Genomic DNA, 22,748 nt, shown 5'->3' with positions numbered 1-22,748 from the left:
CTGACTTTTTTTTCATTCTGTGCTTACATTTTTCACTGATTTTTTGAGCTTTTTTTCTTCTCAGACAGGCCATATCTTGGAAGAATGTGTCTGGGTTCATTTTCCTTTGCATAATCCAAATAATCATTTTCTTGCCACAACCAAAATGGGTGCTAAATCTATCACACAAAGATGACATCTGGTGAATATTTTAGTTAATTTTTCCCTGAATTTCTGTCTTAGGTACTGTTGCCTTCTTAAGAGTGAATGATAGTAATGATCATTTGTTTCCAATGAAGTGCTCAGTTGGTTATTGTTGTAGTTAGATTCAGTTGTCAACTTGGCCAGGTGAAGGCACCTAGTTCTGTTGCTGTGAACATGAGCCAATGGTATGTGAACCTCATCTGCTGCTGATTATATCTGCAGTCGGCTGGGAGGCGTGCCTGCTGCAATGAATGATGGTTGACTTAATTGGCTGGTGCTTAAATGAGAGACCACAACATAGTACAGCCTAAGCAACTCAGCATACCTCATCTCAGCACTCACAGCTCAGCCCAGGCCTTTGTAGGTGCAGAAAGAAGTCACCCCGGGGAAAGTTGGTGGAACCCAGAGACCTGGAGAGAAGGCCAGCAGAGACCATCCTGTGCCTTCTCACGTAAGAAAGAACTCAGCGGAAAGCTAGCTGCCTTTCCTCTGAAGAACTAACAAAATAAATCCCCTTTTATTAAAAGCCAATCCGTCTCTGGTGTGTTGCATTCTGGCAGCTAGCAAACTAGAACAGTCATAAACTTCCTGGTCCAGACAGTTAAACTGTTCTTCATGAGGGTGGCCAGGTAGGAAAAAGAGAACCAGTGTAAACTAGCAAATCTTCAATTTGCAAATATTTTGAAAATGATTTTTGCTTCTGTTTATGAGGGATATTGGTCTGTAGTATTTGTTCTTGTAATGCCTTTGCCTGGTCTAAGTATCAGAATAATATGGGCTTCATAAAACAAGGTGGAAAGTGTCTTAGTTTGCAAGGGCAAGATGAAAAACGTCAGGGGGAACACAAAGGCTTATGTTGGTCCTGGTAAAAAGATAGAGTAAAGATTCTGACAAAAAAAAAAACAAAAAAACACACAATGGATTGGTTTCAACAATGGGAATTTATTGGCTTATAGTTCTGAGATTGGAAGTCCCAAATTGAGGTATCAGCAAGGTAATGCTTTCTCCACAAAGTCTGTAACATTCTGGGGCTGGCTGCCGGGATCCTTGGGGTTCCTTGTCTTGTATCCCTGACTCACATCACATGGCAACATGCTCTCCTTTCTCTTCTCGGGGTCTCTTGATTTCCAATTCCTTCCTTGGCATTCTCTTGTCATGTCTGAATTTCTTCCAGTAATTTGGTTTTAAGACCTACCCTCATTTAGTTGGGACACACATTCAGTAAAATTGGCATCTTCAAAAGGTCCTACTTACAACGTGTTCACAATCACAGGGATGTGAATTAAGAGTAAGAACACATCTAAGTTGGGGGGCATGAATAATCTACTACAGAAAGTGTTCCCTCCTCCTCATATTCTGAAAGAGAAAGATTGGTATTCTGTCTTCATTAAATGTTTGAAAGAATACACTATTGAAGCCATGCTGACCTAGAGGTTTTGGTGTGGGAATGTTTTAAATTAAAAATTCAGTTTTTCAAAATAAACATAGGCTATGCAGAAATTCTATTTATCCTTAACTCAGTTTTAGAATCTGGTGTCTTTCAAGGAAATCGTCCATCTTATTTAATTTGTCATATTTTTGGTGTCAAGTCGTTCATAATATCCTCTTATTGTTTTTTTTTGATGAAATTTTTTTCTTTTTTTAAATATAACAACATGCAAACATGAACATTTTTACCATATGATCATCCCATTCTTGGTATATAATCAATAGCTCACAATATCATCACATAGTTGTATATTCATCATCATGATTATTTCTTAGAATATTTGCATCAATTCCAAAAAAGAAATAAAAAGAAAAAAACTCACACATACCATACCCCTCACCCCTCCCTTTTACTGATCACTAGCATTTCTTTACACTTGTTTTAACATTAATTTCCCCATTATTTATTTATTTTTAGCCCATATGTTTTACTCATCTCTCCATAAGGTAGATAAAAGGAGCATCAAACACAAGGCTTTCTACATTCCCACAGTCACATTGCAAAAGCTATATCATATACTCATCTTCAAGAAACATGGCTAATCTCACTCAGCATAACATCCTTAAGGTCCACCTCAGGTTTTACTGGAGGTTCAGCTGAGCTGGGGGCCTATTTTTAGTAGTCAGAATTTACTAATTAATTCCACAATTGGAGCTTGATTGTGCTCAGCCCCTGTTGCTAGTAAAGTCTCTTTCCTTTTCCCTCTGAGAAGCACCCTGTAGGGGAGGGGCGCCAGGCACCACAGCTTAGGGAACTCATGGTTCTGGGTGGGCTAGCAGCCGGTCCAGCTTGTCCAGACTGGCGTACACTGTGTGTCTGGTCACTGATATGGCTCCAGAAATTGTTCTGTACTGTTCCTGGCTATTTACTAGCTGCTCTGGAGGACAAACTAAATCCCACACCTCACCAAGATGCCATCTTGGCCCTGACTCTCTTATTGATTTTTAAAGACTGTAGGATAGTGATGTTCCCTTTTCATTCCTTATGTAAGTAGCATATTTTCTCTTTTATTTTCAATAGCTAGCCCAATTTGCCAATTTTATTGATCTTTACAAATATCTAACTTTCGGTTGTGATTTTCTCTATTGTATGCCTGTTTTCCACTTCAATGATTTCTACTCTTAATTTCATTATTTTCTTCTATTTGCACTGGTTTAATTTGCTCTTGGTTTTACTAGACTCTTAAGTGGGCACTAAGAGTACTGGTTTTAAACCTTTCTTGTTTTCTAATGTGCCTATTTAAACTTATTGATTTCCTCTAAGTACTACTTTAATCCCATCTCATGAACTATGATATGTTTTCACTCAGTTTAAAATATGCTTTAAATTTTCGTATGATTTCCTCTTCAACATATGGGTTATTCAGAAGTATGTTGTTCAATTTCTAAATATTTGGGGATTTTACAGATATCATCATTATTTATTTCTAACAAAGCCTTTATAGCTAAATAACATTATACTGTTTGATTTCAGTTCTTTTGTGTTTATTCAGACTTGTTTTATGGACCAGTATATGGCCTATATTGGTGAATGTTGCAAGTGTACTACAAGAGTGTATATTCTGTTACTGATGGTGCAATCAATTGGCAGGGTGGCTGGCAGCATTGACATTTTCCATATTACTCTTAATTTCTTTCCACATGTTCTAGAATTTACTAATGTTAAGAGTGTTGAAATATCCAAATATGCTCTTATTTTCTTTCTACGTCTTCTAGATTTATTAATGTTAAGAGTGTTGAAATATCCAAATATGATTATAGAGCTCATTCTTTCAGTTCTTTCAATTATACCTTCAGGTATTCTGAAGCTCTATTATAAACATATGTGTTTCTCGATGAACTTACCCTTTAATCAACATGAAATATTCCTTTTTATCTATGGTACATTCCTTGTTCTCAAGTTTATTTTGTCTGGTATTAAATAATCACTCCCATTTTGTTATGAAAAGTGTTTACATGGTATCTAATTTTAATTCTTTCACTTTTAACCTATCTTCATCTTTATATTCAAAGTGCATTTCTTATTGACATCATATAATTGAGTTTTGCCTTCCTTTAATTGGAATATCTGAGCCATTTTATATTTAATGTACTTATCAACATGACTGGGCTTACCGTTCAATTATTTCCTTTCAATTTGTCCTAACTCTTCTTTGTTCTCGTTCCCCCCTTTTTCTGTCTTCTCTTGAAGCAAATATTATTTAGTATCTTCTTTTTGCTCCACTATTGGCATATTAACTATACTTCTTTTTAAAGTGATTGTTCTAAGGTTTGCAATATGCATCTCTAACTTGTTGCGCTATCTTCGATTAATACTGTACCATATCACATACAATACTAAGAATCTTCCGGCTATTTCATATATAATGCATATCCTACTCAAACTCTGAGGAACTTTCTCATACATTTTACTTCTACATACATTATAAACCACAAATCATATTCTATTATATTTACATTAAAGAGCCAATTGTTTTAAAGAAATTAAAATGTGTGAAAACATTTATTTTTTACAGTTATTTACCTTTTCTAGTGCTCTTGCTTTCTTTGTATAGAAATCAGTTTTCTATTTGGAATAATTTTTCTTTAGCTTGCAGAACTTCATGTAACATTTCTTATTGCACAGTTCTAGTAGTGATAAATTCAGCTTTTATCAGTCTACAAATGTCTTTACTTTACACTCAGTTTCGACAGTTTTCTTTTAGCTTTTAAAAATATCATTCCACTGTTCATGCCTTACATTATTTCTAAGGAGAAGCTAGCTATCATTCTTACCCTTCTTCTCTATGTATGTTTTTTTCCCCTTCTAGGACTGCTTTTAACATTTCCTCTTTACCACTACTTTTCTACAATTTGATTATAATGGTCCTTAGTGTGTTTTTCTTTGAGTTTATCCTATTTCTTAGATTGGTGGGTATATAGTTTTTGTCCAATTTGGATATTTTTCAGTTGTTATTTCTTCAAATATTTTTCTGCACCTCCTTCCTATTTTCTTTTGAATGCTAATTACATATGTATTAGACTGCATAATATTAACCCATAAGTTGATGAAGCTCTCTCAGGAATTATGAGCTCACACTGCTCATCAATAAATGTGTGAAGACAATTGTTGAAAATACTTTCTCGTTGTTTAAATTTGGTGGACTAGTCTGATACTTATTTCTCTGTTATGGATGGAAGTAGAGTTCCCCACACTTTTATTAACAAATGATCTTTTAAATTTGAAACAACCCAACCATACAGAAAATTCTCTGTTTTCTTCAAAAGAGCAGGAAAAAAAACACCTTCAGAACGATGTGGAACGATACACCGCCTTTCAAATCTACCTGATAAATGATAAGCCCACTGACATCACAACATATAAGTAACATTCAGAATCAAATTTAGAGGACTTGGAAACACTGACAAAAGAGGGAATAAATGAATAGAAATACTGGAAGCAGTCCGGTGTCAAGAAAGGTATAAACAAATCCATGTGGAGTTATCCTACCAACAAACAAACATAGAAAATATTACCCAACATACCTCAACTGAGAAAAAATGATTCCCTTCAACCCTCACTCTCCTTCTAAGGAAGGAGGGGGGACAAAAACCAGATGAAGAAAACTATAAGAAAACACTCCAAACAGAATTAAACATATTCAAGTAAGCAGACTGGGATAAGATAAACCATCTTGAGTCAGAGAAATTAAAAAACTGAAAACAGAAAAGGACTGAAAACAGTAAGAAATAAAAAAAGAGTTGACCAAATACAGAAAAAAATGTGAGACATAACTATTTCAAAATTTCTAAGTGCTTATGTAGACTCAAATGAAAATTCACTAAAAGGCATTGACGAAAGGCAGGCAAGCAACCACAAGAATGAAATGAGGTAAAGAAAAAGAGTAAAGGGGTCACAGAAAGTGTTCTAGTTTGCTAGCTGATAGAATGCAACACACTAGAGATGGATTGCCTTTTAATAAAAAGGGGATTTATGTCATTAGTTCTTCAGAGGAAAGGCAACTAACTTTCAACTGAGGTTCGTTCTTACATAGGAAGGCACAGGGTGATCTCTGCTGGTCTTCTTTCCAGGCCTCTGGGTTCCAACAACTTTCCCGGGGTAATTTCTTTATGCATCTCCAAAGGCCTGGGCTGAGCTGCAAGTGTAGAGATGAGGTATGTTGAGTTGCTTGGGCTGTGCTACACTGAGCTCTCTCATTTAAGCACCAGCCAATAAAATCAAACATCATTCATTGCACAGGCATGCCTCCTAACAGACTGCAGATGTAATGAGCAACAGATGAGGTTCATGTACCATTGGTTCATGTCTACAGCAAGAGAACTACACACCTTCACGTGGCCAAGTTGACGCCTGAACCTAACTACCACAGAGAGCAAATGACGGGAATGGAAGACAGGTAAGAAAAGATTAAATTTGTATTATTGGAGTATTTGGAGAGAAAAAAAACAATGGAAGAAAGGTAATTTAAAACTGTAATCAAAGAAAAATTTTCAGAAATAAAAGAAGACTTGAATCTACATATTCAAAGGACCTTCCCCAAGTTCCCAGGTACTCACAAAATTAACCCGGAAAAAGCAACTCTGAGACATAGCCTGGTAAACTTATTAGATTTTGAAGATAAAGAAAAAATCCTGTAGGATCGCCAGACAGAAAGAACAAATAACTTACAAGGGCAGAAGAATGAGACTGGCTTCAGACTTTTTAAAAGCAACATATAAAGCAAAGTAACAACAGAATGCCGTTTTCAAATGAGCCTTTCTTGAGGAATCAACTGGATTATGAGCTTTATCCAACCAAGAGATGACAGGGATAACCTAGGATTGAAGCTGAGCATTTTAATTTTTAAAAATTAAAATCTAAGATTATAGCATGTACATGCTGAGTTGTACAAAAACAAATACAGAAGCTAATCAGATTGGCTAAAGGAAGTAAGTAGGAATGGGGTAGAAAGATGGAGGGAATGAAAAAGGTGCAAAAGGGATAAGAGGGAATAATACTTTTCTAAATATACAGTTCTGTACAGTTCTGAGGGAGAGAGAGAGAGACAGAGCACACACATACACATACATCATGTATCATGAAAACCAGTAATCAGGAACGTTGAGTCTAATAATATGGCCTCGAAATACATAAAGTCATAGCAGACAAAGCTATGGAGAGAAATGTGTACGCTAGCATTTTTTCCCCCTAGAGATTTTAACACTTCTCCTAGAAATGGATAAAGTAAAAGCATAATGAGAATAAGCCAACATATGGAAGATTTGGTTAGCATGATTAGAAAGTTTGAAATACAGAATGACAGGTTAGTAAGTACGAAATAACAGACTGGCAGATTAAAAAAAAGGTATATAGGTAGGGAAACAGATGGATGAATGGATAAATATAGCTATAATCTATCTTTAAAACCAATAAATAGAGAATAAATATAAATACTTCCCTGAGCACATATGAAAAAAAAAAATCACAGAAACTGACCATGTGCTACCTTTAAAAACAAGCCTTACTAAAATCTAAAAAACCAACATAGAAGAAATTGACAAAAAGACAGTTACATAATTTAAATAATTTGTTGGGTCTAGAAACTAAAAAACACTCCCTTGAGTTAAAGAGGAAGTCATAAAGGAAATTTTAAAATCCCAGCACATAATGACAATAGTATTGCAGGTCAAAATTTGTGGGATATGGCTCAAGAGCATTAAAGAGAAGGACATAATGTTCATCAGAAAATGGTTAAAGAAAAGTTACAAATAAGCAAATTACTCAGTTGAAAAAGCAAGAAAAAAAGTAATACAGTGAATCCAAAGATATGGGAATAAATTATAAAGCCAAGGACAAAAATCAATATAGTAGGGAGTAAAGAATCAGAGAAGATTAACCAAAACGTGGTTCTTTGAAAAGATGAACAGAATAAAAAAATCAGAAAGACTGATGAAAGAAAAAAGCAGAAGCATCCATTTAATAATTATAGAATGAAAAGGGAAAAATAAGTACAGACAACAAAGATAAAAATTAAATTTTATAAACAATTTTATGAAAATCTAGATGGAATGGATATTTCAGAGAAAAGAGAAAATGTCAAAATAAATAAGAAAAAGTCTCGATAGAATAATAATTGTTAAAGATAGCAAAATGACAGGCTCATGAACAAAAACAAAGACCCAAACAGCTCTGCAAGTGAGCTTCATTGAATATTCTGGAACTGATAATCTACCTATTCTATATTTAAGCTGTCATAAAATAATATAAAAAGAGAGAAACTTCCCAACTCATTTTATGAGGTGATAAGGATAAGATAAACCAGGATAAGAAAATTACAGACCTACTTAACTAGTGATCAGAGATGAAAAACAAATCCTATAAATAACTTTGGAGTAGCTAAATTAAACATCCTATAAAATACATTTTGAGTAGTGTTTTTTTCTCAAAAATGCAGTACTAAGTTCAACATAGATCAGAAAATCTACAATGCCTTTAACCACATTAATGAACTAATAATTACCTCAGTTATCACAGAAAACACACCTGTTAATGTCAGACACCTATTTAAAATTCTCAGAAAACTAGGGATTTTTTTTTAACTTGATAAAGGCTATGTGTCAGAAACGTACAATAAATAGCATACCTAGCAGAAATTCTAGATAGATTCCCTTCAAAGACTAGGAAAAGAAAAAGGATGTCGTCTTTGTAGAAAAATGAACTCAACAAGATAGACAATTTACAAAAGTCTTTAGAACATTCTGTCTTAAAAATCAAGGCTGCTTAGGAAATTAAAGAGGAGCACTAGAGTGGTTTGAAAAGTGTTTCAATCTTACTATCAGAACACAACAGTGGAAGAAAGAAAACACAATCAGGCTGAGTTAGCTGAAGCTAGAGACTGATTTTTTAAAGGAGAAAGTTCTGAAATCTGAGGGACCAGACCTCATGTATAAATGGGGAATAAGAACTAGAACATCAGGAGAAAAATATATAACGGGAAATGGAAATGTTCCTAGTTCTTTCTGCTCATGAAGTGAATTTCAGAAAAGGGGCAGTAGATGTCTGAGTGTGACTACAACAGATCTTATGCCTGGGGCCCTACAGAATCTTCTGGAGTAAGACAGGCATGGTCTTGCTCATTGGAGTTAATCACATAAAGGAGCACAGGATCCAAGATATTCGTGAGGACATTGCTCCCAAACGCCACAGTCCACCACCAACAAACACAGACCAACGGGTATCCTGGTGAAAGTGGAAACTAAGACTCTTCCCTCATTTATCATGGTCTTTCTACCATGGTCCTTGGCAATAAAGGGCTGCTTTCTGGGGACAGCTTTTGCTGGGGGGTAACTGCTAGAAGCCTGGGAATTAGCTTGCTTTCTAAACTTGGTGTGTAGGGACTAAAGCTTTGATGCACCTATGCCCTGTTAACCTTTTTCACTGTGAAGAAGGGAGGCATATCAGAGATTTGGTATTGGGTATTCCTAGAAGAGAGACACATGCTGCAGCAAGAAGCAGTACAGGTGCAGCTGCTCAAAGAATGCTGGCCCATTCCAGGCACTGAGCCCCTAGAGCTGGGTCTAAGCACAGAACAAAATCAGGAAGAAACATTTTGAACTTCAATTTCTTTGAATTTTTACTCGTATCGGTAGGAGGATTTGACTTTAATGTCTTTGGACTTCAGTTTAAAATGAAATTTAGTCTTTAGATTTTAATACTTTCCTGGGAATTTGATAATGAAAGAGAATTAATATTCAAATGTGGAGTATATCCTGAGGCTATTTAATTATTACAGTGAATTTAGGCCTTTTACAGGCGTATTCTAATGTGGAGTGAATTTTCCACCTTTCAGTCAAAGTGACTTTGGAGTTAATTTGATTCATGTGCTATTCTGATCCACTTAAGAGTCTTCTGGGGGGAAAAATCCTCACTCCCCACCAGCAGTCCAGGAGCTTCAAAAGAAGCAGGGTTGGTATTGGCAGAGTGGCATCATAAAGGTGGGAGCACAAGGGAAAACAAAAAAAAAAGAATGCTGAGATAGGTAGAAGATTCTTCCTCTTACTTCCTGTTAAGGAGAGAGTTGCATTAACATCATCTTCTTCACTTGCTCCTTGTCAGAGCAGTGACAACCAGGTTAGGGAAACGGCTTAAAGAATCTGGATATGTAAGGCCCATGGTATATATGGTAGGGATTTGCATGTCTGTCTCTCTCATTAGATTCTGGGGTTTTCAATGGCCAGACTGTATTTTTCTTCATTCTTGTACAACTTGCTTTGCCCCTAAGATACTTAATAATTCTTTGCTGAAAGAATGCATGGGTGTGAAAGTAGCAAATCAGCTCTGCTGACTGATTCCACCCATCCATCCACCCCACCTTTGCACCCATGCCACTCACCCACCAATTAAGCCACCCGATATATTTTGAACAGTTATCTTCTAACAGTGAGGTGCTGGTGATACACAGGTAAACAAAATCCCTTCGTTCCTGCAATTTAGCAGAGAAGGAGACAGATAAACAAGTAAACAAAAAAATTGAAATTTTAATTTAGAGACTATGATAGTTCCTACGAAAGAAATAAATAGGATGATATACTAGAGAATAACTGATGAAGCCCTGTTTCAGACCCTGGCCAGGTAAGACTTCTCTAAAATGGTGATATGGGAACTGAGGCCCGAAAAATGAGAATGATCTGGCCATGAAAATGGGCCAGATACTCAATGACCTCAGGGAAAGATCATTTAAGGAATAAGGAACCACAATCATTTAAGGTAAAGGGAACCAGAAGTTCAAAGACCCTGAGGTGATAAGAGTTGAGCATTTGTGAGTTATGAAAAGGATACTGGCATGCCAGCATGCAGGGAGCCATGTGGAGAATGGCAGAGAGGAGGCTAGAAAGGGAGTTAGGAGGCAGATCCTACAGCACAGAGGTCCTTAAAACATGGTCCCTGGACTGGCAGTATCAGCATCACCTGGGAACTTGTTCTTTAGATATGCAAATGATTGTGCGCACACACACACACCACAGACCCACTGAATCAGTTTTAACAAACCTTTCAGACAATTATGATAAATGCTAAATTTTAAGACCCACTGATCTCAATCCATGGGTTTTAAAATTTGTGAATACAAATAATCTGAGGAACTTTAAAAAAATACCAATGCCTTGGGCACAACTCACAGCAATGGAGTGTCAATTTTGGGGGTGATGGTCCAGGCCTGTATATGTATATATATATATACACTATATGTATATATGTATGCATGTATGTGTGTATGTATATATAAAATAAATACACACACACACACACACATATATATATATGAAAGTTCCCTAGGTGATTCATTTGTACAATAAAAGTAGAAAACTAACCAAGTCTTCAAGTCAGGAAAATAAAATGTTTTCTCCTAAGTATAAAATGAGTCATTAAAGATTATGAATGAGTGAAGTAATCCAATTTGTTAAAAGACTGTTCAAAGATGAGCCTGACTGCCAGATAAAGAACTGAGTGTAGAGGGGTGACCCAGGGAGATCTATTACAAGGCTACTGCAGTGGCTGAAGAGACAATGCTGGCTGGGACCACTGAGGTAGAAGTGGAAGAGACAGAAACAGGCTAATGCAAGATATATTTTAGAAGTAGATCAGATAGGAAGTGCTTTCTAGGATGGTGGGTAGGAAAAGAAAAAGATGATTCAAGGTTCTAAGGTTTTGGTTGTGTTGGATGGGTGGTGGTATCATTTACTGAATGAAGTAGGAAGAACTAGAGGAAGAAAACATTTGGGGCAGGGGAGAAATGAAGAGCACACTCTTAGACATATCATAGTAGGTGGGAGGCACTTGGAGACATCATGTGGATACAAGTAGGTGGGTATTTTCTCTAATTCATTTTGAGAGAGAATGTGCGCAGTTATGCATGACACTGTGGAGCCCCTGGAAAATGTCTGTATTCCAGAGATACTTTGGAATCACCTGTACACAGATGGTCTTTATAGCCAGGAACTGGAGGTTTCCTGGAGAAGTGGAATGAAGATAGCGAAGGGCTCAGTCAGGAGTTGGGAGAGGAACCCTTCTGGCCCCTCTATAACTTTGGCACCATCACCAAACATCACTTAACCAAAGGCTGGGGAAAGCCAACCCTAGACACTACAGGTAACTGTGAGCACTTCATTCCCAGTGGGTCATGTGTAAACTACATTGTTTCTCCTCGAAGGAGACAAACAATAATTGAAAATGATTAAAAAAGAAAATTTTAAAGGTTGCTTTTTGACAGGAAGAAAATGTTATTTTGTGGGTTTACTTGGCCTTATTATTCTTATTATTGGAAAGGGCAAACATGTTTTCACCAACTTAAGTTTTGTAAGTTCAGTTTAGGAATTAAGGCCTCTCAGGAAAAAAAGCGCTGCTGAGAGGTGACAGCTAAAAGCATGCCATCAAGCCGAACTGAGTGGGTGCTAAATCTGCGTTAAGGAAGAAAGCACAGGTCTTCCATCCGCATGAACAAATGAGTGGGCAGAAGCAATACTATATTTTGGGACAGACGTTTACAAGGTTTTTCCCAAGAGGACTGGGATACTGCCTGGTGGCTCCATCATAAAATCAGGGAAGTCTAACACTGGCAGGCCAAGACTGGGCCCAGACTCATTCACAGACTGCAACCCATAAGCTAAACCTACTCCTCCACTTAGTGACATAGCAATTGCTGGCTGAATGCTCTCTGATAAAACAGCAGAAACCACTCCTATCAGAGCAGGTGCCTACCCCAAAAAAAGAGGAATTGAGAAAGAAGAATGATACTGAAATTCCACAGTAAACTCAATGGGGTAAAGTAGTAATGTTCTGAAAGCTTTTACTGAAAAACAAAGACACTTTACAAGAATAGTAACAGTTGGAGTTCTTAAAGTACCCAGAAGTACAAAGAATGATGTAATTAATAAAGGTATTTTCCAAGTTGACTAACAAATTCCAGGAAGATCAACAACTAACTTTTCTTTAGCAAACATCTGCTTTTGAATTTTGTGCAAATTTCTCAGGAATTTTTCACCTACTAGAAGAAAACTATGACTAAATAACAAATGAAATTAGCTGATTTTAAAGAAGTTAAATATATCTGCTCGCAAGACTGAAAAAGAAATGCATTTTTTTAAGTGAGAAGGAAATGCCTGACATATGGAAGAAACTCAATAAATATTTGGTGAATGAATGTTAGATCACTGCATAGTGACAAAACTTGTCTGCTTCCATGCAGAGAAATTATAAAACAATGAGAAACCTTAGGGCTGGATGTCAGAAAGGTATTTTTAACTGATTTGGAATGCAAAACATCTTTATCTGTTTGGTCCAAAAATAGGTTGCCAAGAATATATCCCTTCTCCAAGATGGCAGCACATTATTGCACAGCACTGTCTCCAATTCCCAGCCTCTCATTTTCTTCAGGCATTTGTGTCTTACACAACATGAGGCAAGGGCATGAAAGCAGGAGTGGACCCAGGAGCACTGAGCTATAAACCTGGCTCAGCCACATGAACTGTGAACACCTTGGTCTCACATGAACAAAAAAGGGCAAAAATGTTCTACTGCAAGTAGATGGTATCACTTTAGTAGATGGCCAGGAAACAATACCTTGTATTACACTTGGCTTCACAAAAGTACTCAATAAAAAATGGTAGATACTAATGTAATCTTTTTTTATTTACCTTTTTACTTACAGCATTTTTGTTGGATTCTTTGTAAACAACTTTAAATCTGCCTGAATCATAGAGGGGGGAAAGTATAAGCACAGTGCTATTTTTCCATTTTTGTTGTTTCTTCAAAATAGTTTAATTAAGCAAAATGTCGAAAGTTGACCAGTGAGGTACTTGAAGAGATGTTACGAAAGGCATCTTGCTTTTAAGCAGGAGGGGAAAATATCAATCATGAAATGAATTTATCAAGTGTTCTTGAGAGCACATCACTTAAAGCTCCATTCCATTTAGTAGTCTCATTAAAGTACCACAAGATACAACTTGCGAAAGTAGCAATACCAGAAAGGATTGGTAAACTGTGTCAACGGCAGAGAAAACAAAGCAGCTCTGGAAAAGCTGTTTTGGCACATCTGTGCTAACATGCACAACTACATTTAGAACAAAATAACCCATATAGCGAGCTTTAAAAAATATGCATTCCACCTCTGCTACTTGGGGTGTAATTCCCACCCATAATGCATCATCTGTAATGTCACACTTCAGTGCCTAAACAAACAGAATTCTGTCCTGAACACATTTAGTCTAATTTTTAACCTGTGGACAAGCATCTTGACTGATCATTGTATTATGAGCTCCTTGCTGTTAAAAGAAATAACCCTTGGTGCCTGCCCATGTAAAAAAAAAAAAAAAAGAAATAGCCTTGGAAACTCCTTATCAATGGTATAAACACAAAACCAAACAAAACCAAAATTTAAAAAAATGCAAAAACAAAACAAAACCATCAATACCAAAACCAAAACCAAAACTTGCTGGCAGCTTAAGTCTCCAAGCAGTGCTTAGAATTATGTCACATACTGGCCCTTCTCTAAGCCTCCACCCTCCAGGCTAGGTAGAAGGAAGCAGAGAGGAGACCAGGGAGAAAGCAGCCTGGTGAGTGTCTTCTCCCTCCTACCAGAACCCTCAGCCATTTCTGGATCCTGACTAGCTGGTCTCTGCTGGGGTTGTCTGGAAGCACCAGTGTCTCCTGAAATAGACTGTGCACAGTGAGATATTCAGGGTGCACGTAACAATTTAACAGTTTAGGGTAATGTGTCCCTGAAACTAGAGGATGTATTTCAGAGGCACACCCTATTGTCAGAAACTTTCTTAGTTTCTATTCAGAGTTTAACTGGGAAAAGGGAAGAAGACAAGAACGTACTCGGTATCTTCCTACATGCTGAACACTTTTCATACAAAAACTGGGGGTTCACAACAACTTTGCAAGGTAAGAATTACTGTCCTTATTTTCAGGTAAAGAAAATGAGATTTGAAAGGGTCAATTAATCTGTTCAAAGTCACAGAGCTCGGTGAGTGGCAAAACCCAGGTCTGTTTAATTCAGAAATTCATGCATTTTTAATTGTACCAGGTGAATGCAAGGAAGTTATTTCTGGTCCTAAGAAAAGAGAACAGTTGAAATAATATTAAACATGCTGGAGAACTGCCAAGTGTGGAGCTGAGAGTGCTAGAGATTGAAAAAAGGAGAGGAATGGGCCAATCAGGCCTGGACTGTCACAGGGCTGGCTGGCCTTGGAAGCACTTGGGAACAGGCAGCCACTCACTCTTCAACCTCATGGGCTGGAGCTCATAGTTCCTAGTCAGTGGGAAGGGACTCCAACCACTGCCCCAGGTGCCTGCAGCTAACTCACCATTTGCACAACCTGTAAAACAGCAGCATCCTTTTCAGTTCCTTTCGCCAGTGCTTACTTCTCTGCTAACACCTAAAAACCTGAAATTCTTTCAATCTATCATTTCACTATTCATTCAACAAATGTAAAAAGAAAGCTACCTTGTGACAAACCCTGAAATAGGTATTAAAGGGTGAACCAGACACAGTTATTGCTCTTACCAAAGTCAGGAGAGAGGTGGGGATAAGAGAGAGAGAAGACCCTAGAGACCAGCAAAAATGCCACTTCTCTCCAGTGCTGAGGGGAACACAAAGCCAACAGAGGATACAGAAGAGAGAGTCTGGACTCAGACAGGGAGGCGCAGTCAGGAGCCTTGAAGGTCAAGCCCATGAGATTCAACTTTGTCCTAAAGGCAGCCATAAGATTTTATACCAGATTTGTGTTTTTTTTTAAAAAAAACACATATACATTTTAATTTATTTTAAAATTTACTATATTAAAATGCACGGCTTTTATAGCTTGCAGCATTTTGTATGTGTATGTACTTGTTTAGCCATCATGGGCCCCCTTCATCCCCCATGTGCTACAGGGCTGAGTGTGGAACCTGGGCTTCCAGTCCCCAGCCTGGCATTAGCAAGTCAGTGACCCTCCCCAGTCATGGTATCAGAGGCTCATAACATAAATACCCAAAATGTATGAGTATGAAGTACTCATATGAAAAATTAATAAAATGTGACCTTGCCATACAGCATACCAAAAAAAAAAGTCATAGGTAATATTAACCTGACAGTTTTAAGGGCAATGACTCCTGATTAGTAAAGTTATTTGGAGTACATTTTTCCATTTTACTTCTTTATTGACCAGTGATTTTCAAAAACATATTACTAATTACTAAATATCACTGGAATGAAAGTTCCAGACAAATGACAATTTTTGAATTAAGCACAAATAACTTTTTTTGTACTTTCAAAAAGTTTGTATAGACAGCCTATGAATTTTATTTACTTCTGCTGCATGACAAAACACAAGCTATAGATTTTGAGTCTCAGCTTTCACATCTGTAACTACACAAAGCAAACTTGAATAGATTGTTTCACATTATATACACTTTTGAGGTATACACACTTCCTCCAAAGTAATCAACTCACAGACCTTTGTCAAAAGGAAGGCATCATAGGAAAAAGGACGCCGCCTGAGGATCAGAGAGAGAGACAAGGACACCTCCCAAGCACAGAAGTGCCTCTCTGCGGTCCCTAGACTACAAGACAGCCCCCCACCCCCACCCCAGGAACAGCAACTCTAGGTTTTGACAACTCCCACCTGTGGAGGTGTCCCTTCTCTCCATCTTAAAAAAAAAACACAGCCCTTTTCTTCCCGCCCACCTTTAATTTTCTGAATTTTATTATGGAATCTTAGAATGTTAGAACTGGAAACTACCTTAGGAGATCATATGATCCAAAAAACCTATACAACCATTTACAGATAAGGGTCAGGAAAGGAAATTACCCTGAATAAAAAGCTGAGGAAACAAATTCACAAGAGCAGAGTCCTGCTATTCCAACATTATGTGTTCCATTCTTAGAAACATAAAGAGCCACAGGGGTCATGCTGTTACATGAGAAAGAAGTGGCAGTTTCCAGCAGTAGTGAAAATCAATGCAAAGTTCCACACTGGGGCATCTGGTTAAGGTAAGAGAAAACTCCAGAATCTTCTTATAATTAGAGATGAAAAGGGTCTGAAAACCCTTGATCCAACTGCTTTTCTTTACAAATGAGAAAATAAGCAAGATTAAATTATTTTCCCCAAGTCATACAACCTGGGATTTCTAGGTCCTTTAACACTACTACCCATGGTTACTGACTCAATTATTGTCCCCACCCCAGCTACACATTCTAATACTGAGACATAAAACTGTTCAGGATTTAGGACCTTTAGTATAAATACTAGTTTCGTTAGATTATCGCTATTTAAGGTATTCATATTTTGAAATACAAATATTCATTCTTAAAACACAATTGCTACTTCACAGAAAATTAGCCCAAGGTAATCCCTGTATTTCCAAAGACCCTTTCTCCTTCCTCAGATGTGAATTTAAAGAACCTCACAAGTCCAAGGGATCTTGGCTCTACCATAATATCTACTGAGAACTTTAAAATAGAGTGAGCATATTTGAATTAACTCCAAGTTCCATAAATAAATACTAGGAAGTTGGAGGCCTTGGGATTTAGCCTCTCTTTGCCTGCTCCCTTCTCCATCTGAGCCATCCTCTGTGCCAAGAACAACCCATCAGCTTTGTGTGCTCTGACCCCACGGCCTTTGAGACACTTGTTCATCACTCAGTGGAGAATCACAGTTTCATAAGAGTTGCGCTCTCTCCATTAAGCTAGCTACACTGGGTAGACCCCCATTTCTACTAGCCATTCACTCCTTCAGGCACACAAACGCTACTAAGCATGTATTCTGTGTGTGGCCATCTAAGCCAAGTGATGCTCCAAATATGCCTTTACCAGCACTAATTCTCAAGACCTCCCTAGGAGGCATATACTATTGTTATCCTAGGAGAACATGCTTCCCTAGAATGTAAGCTCCATGAAAGCAGGGATTTGTGTTTATTTTGTTCACTGCTGTATCGCCTAAGCCTAGAATACTGTCTGACACACAGTGAATGTATAATCTAAATTCCGTGAATGGATGGATAAATGACATTTATATTTGAAAAATTAAAGCATGAAGAGGTTAGGCAGTATAATTAATATTACACAGCTATTCAATGGCAGAGCTGGGAGTCAAACCACTAATTTTTGACTGCATTAAATCCCAGCTGGCAAATTTTATTGTAAAGGGCAAGGGAGTAAGTATTTTCAGCTTTGTGGGCCATACGGTCTCTATTGTAAACACTTAACTGTGCTGCTGTCTTTGGAAACAGTCATAGGCAATACTAGAGGAATGGACATGGCTGTGTTCCAATAAAACTTTATTTACAAAAACAGGCCTGCAGGCTATAGTTTGCTGAACACACATTAAATCCTCACAACAACCAAGCAAAGCAGATAAAGGAGGGAGACACAGTTACTACAGGCTTGGTCCAAGGTCATACAAGGGAGGTAAAAGTTTGTGCTCTTCCCACTACACTCCAAGGTCTTTCTGAAAGGAATTTACAGATTTACTGTGCATTCAGAATTTGCTTTTGTGATGCTATGCTATAGAGCAGAACCTCTACTCTCTTGTGCATTTTGAAATTAGAGCCATGCCTTCAGCAGGTTGCTAAAGCTTAAGTGCACAGGCAGGTGCAGAGGGATGTGTGCAAGTGCACAGATATAGTTAATCCAAAATCTGTTTTCACAAGAAAATCTGACCTTACATTAAGCACTGTGATCTGGAAACAATGCAAAGACTCCATCTGGGAGACAGGCAGGGCACAGGATTGGCCCTTTCTGTCCTCACAAGGAAAACAGCCTAACCAAAACTAAACACTAACCTGGTTAAACATGAGGCTGAACATAGCTGAATGCATTAATCATCAGACAGGGTAAGAAAGGAAAATATGCAAGCTCTCTCCCAACTGTTTACTACTTATATTTTTCTTGGAACAGAAATGCATTTTATATATTATATGAACCTGTAAAAAACACATACCTGGTAGAATATTTGAACACATACTCTATCGAGAGTATTAAAACATGAAATATTCCATCACCATAAAAGAATTTTGAGTTCACAAAGGTTTAAACACCCACTGGACCCCAGCTATGGCTACAACTACATAACAAAAACTAAATAGCACTTTATGTTAATGGCATAATCTTGATAATTATACGCTATGATATATAAAGGAGTATGACAAACTTCTCCTTAAGGCTGACCAATTTCATTAAGGTATCACTTAAGAGTAACAAGGTAAAGTTTGAATAGAATTCAGTGGTATCCATTATGAACTGACAGACATTATTTGGCTCCAAAAGTTTAACTCAATACATTTACTGAGGAATTACGTGCAAAATGACACGTGGAAATAAAAAGCTGAGAAAGGTGTACTTTCTATCCAAGAAACTTTTAAAAGTTCATATCTGTCTCAGAATCACTGGTATAAAAGCAAAATAATTAGAATCTAAGTGCTTAATGCACAGCAGTAGCAATTAGTATTTTGGTGATTATCAAATGCCAAGACTCAACTGGTATCTTCTATGTACATCACCTCTAGTGCTCACAGCAGCCCTGCAAGATACAATGCATACATTATTTTTCTCGGTTTTGAGGTGTGAAAAAACTGGGGCACAATTATTTTTGTCCCAAGTCACACAGCTGGAGAGAAGGCAAGCCCTGCAGGACACAGAACCTGGCCCGGCTGGCCTTCCAGTCCACGCTATCCTGCCACATCTTAGTTTAATGCCCTCAAAGCAGGGTTCTAAAGAAAGGTCTCTGGGAGTTCAGGAACCTTCACAAATTACATGAAAAAAACTGTATGACTAGGGGTAAATGAACTTTTCTGAAAGGGAGAACAAATGAAGGTCAGACAAAATATTCCTGTCATGCATCACACCAGCAAAATATAATCATTATCCTGTGGAGACCCTTCAAAAAAAACTCCTGCTTCCATCTGTATATGCAACTCTGAAAGAAGAAAAATTTATCCTTTCCTCTTTGACCATAAAGATTTGAGTCACATGACACACCACCTACTAGGGACTCTCCGTCAATAGGAGGCCTTAATTACAAGTCCCAGGACAAATGTCTGACGGCAAAACGTTCAACTACCTGTAAAACCTTTTTACTTTCTTAGAAAAAGGAGATCCATTCTGCAGTTCTCTAGGGGTTTATTTGGACAGGCCATCCCTGACTGTGCACTTTAGAAGCACTTTAAAATACCCACCCAACCACTGATTTCAACTTTTACACACCATGAAAGAGTGGTTTACGCAAAGATGACTGTTTTGCAAACCATCTTGAGTGATGTGCATATGAAACTGCTTTATAAAATAAAATGTATTGTGAAAATGCTAGGTGTTTTAATAAGCCAGTAGTAATTTAAGGTTAAGGTAAAATAAGGTTTACATTTCTTAAGCTTTAGATGGGAAAATATCATATTTTTAAAATTTTCATTCCAATTATTTTTCCTTTTCAAGAATTTGACATTGAAGATTTCCTGAAGCTTGGATCCTCTATAAACTATCACCTTTGTTTAAGCATAAGATTGCAGGGCATATCACCATCATGATTTTAAAGACAACCCAACCAAAGTTCAGAAGGATCATGTGACACCTTCCATATGTCATCATATGATGATGCCTAGACCTGGGCTCTCTGGATCAGACCACCCTCCAGGAGATGGGTCATCTGCAGACTAGGGGATGAGGCAAGATGGCCAAAGAGTGGCTAGAGAGCTCCACTTAATCCCCTGGAGCGCCAGGTTTCCAACCAGCAACAAAGAAGTATTAATCTTACTTCAGAAGGTTGTTATGAGAGGTGGAATGATAGCACAGATTAAAGAGTAAAGACAGATTTGCTGTTGGTATTATTGTGTTAAATATATCATAGATCCAGGTTTACCAACTAAGGCACTAACCAGAAAAAAATCCTTAAGCATGGCAACTACACAAACTGCCGTGTTTTGTAAACCCCCCCTCAATTAACAGTACTCCAGGTTGTAAATTCATTATAAAAAGTCACATTAAGGAGAAACAGTATTATTACTCAGACTAAACTGCCCAAAGCCATCTTGGCAGCCATCTCAATCTAACCATATTTTCTAACACTAACTATATTTTAATAAAACTGAAAACACTATAGAATAATTATTTCTGAATATGATTCAACAAGCAAATAAATAAATACCTGAGTAGAATAATGATAGCTAATATAGACAAATAAAAACTTTTGGCAAGTACCTACCCCTCTACAAATCCTCACAATGTTTGTATTTTCCAATTTTAGTCTCACTTTCTTACAAAATCTCAAATAAGCCACTGGACAGAGAGAGCACTTACACTAACAGCCCTCTGAGGTCCAGGATGAGCACAGGAGAAGGGCAAGGAGCCCATGTTCACAGCTAGTAAGCTATATGGAATGAGGCACCCGATGTGTCACAAACTCCAGGATTCTTTTGCATGAGCACATGTATCTTCTTTCCCCTGCCACTCCCCACCCCCACCCCATCCTTTTCTAGGAACAGCAAGGGCTAAATGGCAGTGTTTCTCAAGGTGGTCCAAGGCCAAAATTAGAACCTCTGGAAATAGTGAAACCTAAACTCTGCATTTTCAGTAAGTAAGCTTCAGTTAATACATTCAAGTTTGAGAAATTACCCTAAGAAATTACCTATTGAAGGAAAGGAAAAACAGCAGGAAACATAGTGTAATGTTCCCCTTCCACCTTTTGGTAAAAACCAATTAAGCTTTATTTTTCATTTTCAAGGAAAGGAAAAATTTTCAATTGAAGATTTCCTAAAGTTGGAATCCTTTGCTGTCCAATCCTTGTCAGGATATGGACAGACAGAGATGTGTCAGCAGGACTTTTGGAGCCATGTACTACCAACCTTTTTTCAACAAAGTAGTCATTCACCTTTTCCTCCAAGGCAGCTTGATTTTTGACAAGACAGGGATAGTAGACACAGACCTGGCCCACTGAACAGCCTGCTCTCACACTGTCTCTACACTGCCTTAACTCGAAAACTGGGATGTACTGGAAGAAACAGCACAGCACCTGCTCTCTCCATCTACCAGACAAAGGGCCACTGTAAACAGAACACTGTTACAGGGGCCAAAGACTGCCTGGACGAAATATCAAGTAGGAGGCAGCTGACTTACAGTATTTACCAATGTGATCTCTTGGGCAAGGCCCATGTTTGCATTGAACAGACTGTCACAGGGCTCACCAGAATGTTTGCTCCACATAGGGGAGCTAGAGACATGGTACAGAACATTCTTTTTGCCCAAAAGATTGTATGATGTTCTGGTGCTTAGGTTCTGTGTGCCTTTACTAAATTCAGTTTTCCTGGCCATTCTCTCTACCCAGAAAGGACTGGAAATAGAGATCTCCATGACTAATACTTCAGAATGAGAAATCTTTACAGAGAAATATACTAATTGGTGGTTCCCAAGAGTTGTGGGTGGGGAAAGGACCCACTATGAAACTATGAAAGGATGGCGTCTGGGAGAGTTTTGGGGCAATGGGACTATTCTACACACTGATCATGATGGTGGTGGTGAACAGAATCTATACTTTTTCTTTTCTTAAAATTCATACAACATATAAAAAAAAGAGTCAATTTAACTGCGTGATAATTTTAAAATGGGGGTGAGGGGGACTCAGAAGATATAGAGCTCTAAGGCAATGAAAGAAGAATAGATATCTATATACAAACATAACTATTTTCCTTTCATCTTGCTCCTCTAGTAGTTAGGTTAGTCCCCTGAACCACTTCTTTCTTTTTTTTTTTTTAATCCTCTCTTCATCTTTTATAATTCTACAATTTTAAGACTTACTAAAAATCTTTAGTAAGGAGGACATAGAATATTGGTAAAGAGAGAGATCAATGGAACAGAAGAGAACCCAGAAATAGATCCACACAAATACAGCCAGTTGATCTTTGACAAAGATAGAAAAGCAATTCAATGAAGAAAGAATAGTTTTAAACAAATGGTCCTGGAATAACTAGTCATCCATGTGCAAATCAACAAACCTTGACCCAAACTTCACATCTTGTACAATAACTAAAAATGGATTTTAGATTTAAATGTAAAACATAAAACTTTTAGAAA

The 22,748-nt window shown here is 37.6% G+C and overlaps 1 protein-coding gene and 1 long non-coding RNA gene across 2 annotated transcripts in view; one reads left to right on the top strand and one right to left on the bottom strand.

The window, feature by feature from the left end:
- LOC143691128 (uncharacterized) overlaps positions 1 to 20,599 on the top strand; it is a 60,267-nt gene extending 39,668 nt beyond the window's left edge. Inside the window, exons 2-3 of the long non-coding RNA XR_013179354.1 lie at positions 16,577 to 16,682; positions 20,118 to 20,599. This is a non-coding gene — a long non-coding RNA (uncharacterized LOC143691128). The remainder of the gene's footprint in view (positions 1 to 16,576; positions 16,683 to 20,117) is intronic.
- The window catches only part of ATXN10 (ataxin 10), a 288,405-nt gene that overhangs the window by 44,669 nt on the left and 220,988 nt on the right, over positions 1 to 22,748 (bottom strand). The gene's annotated exons all lie outside the window — the stretch shown is intronic.

The sequence above is a fragment of the Tamandua tetradactyla genome, chromosome 7 (genome assembly GCF_023851605.1).
Source record: "Tamandua tetradactyla isolate mTamTet1 chromosome 7, mTamTet1.pri, whole genome shotgun sequence".
In the NCBI taxonomy this organism is placed as follows: Eukaryota; Metazoa; Chordata; class Mammalia; order Pilosa; family Myrmecophagidae; genus Tamandua; species Tamandua tetradactyla.
This window is presented reverse-complemented; position numbering and strand designations above follow the sequence as displayed.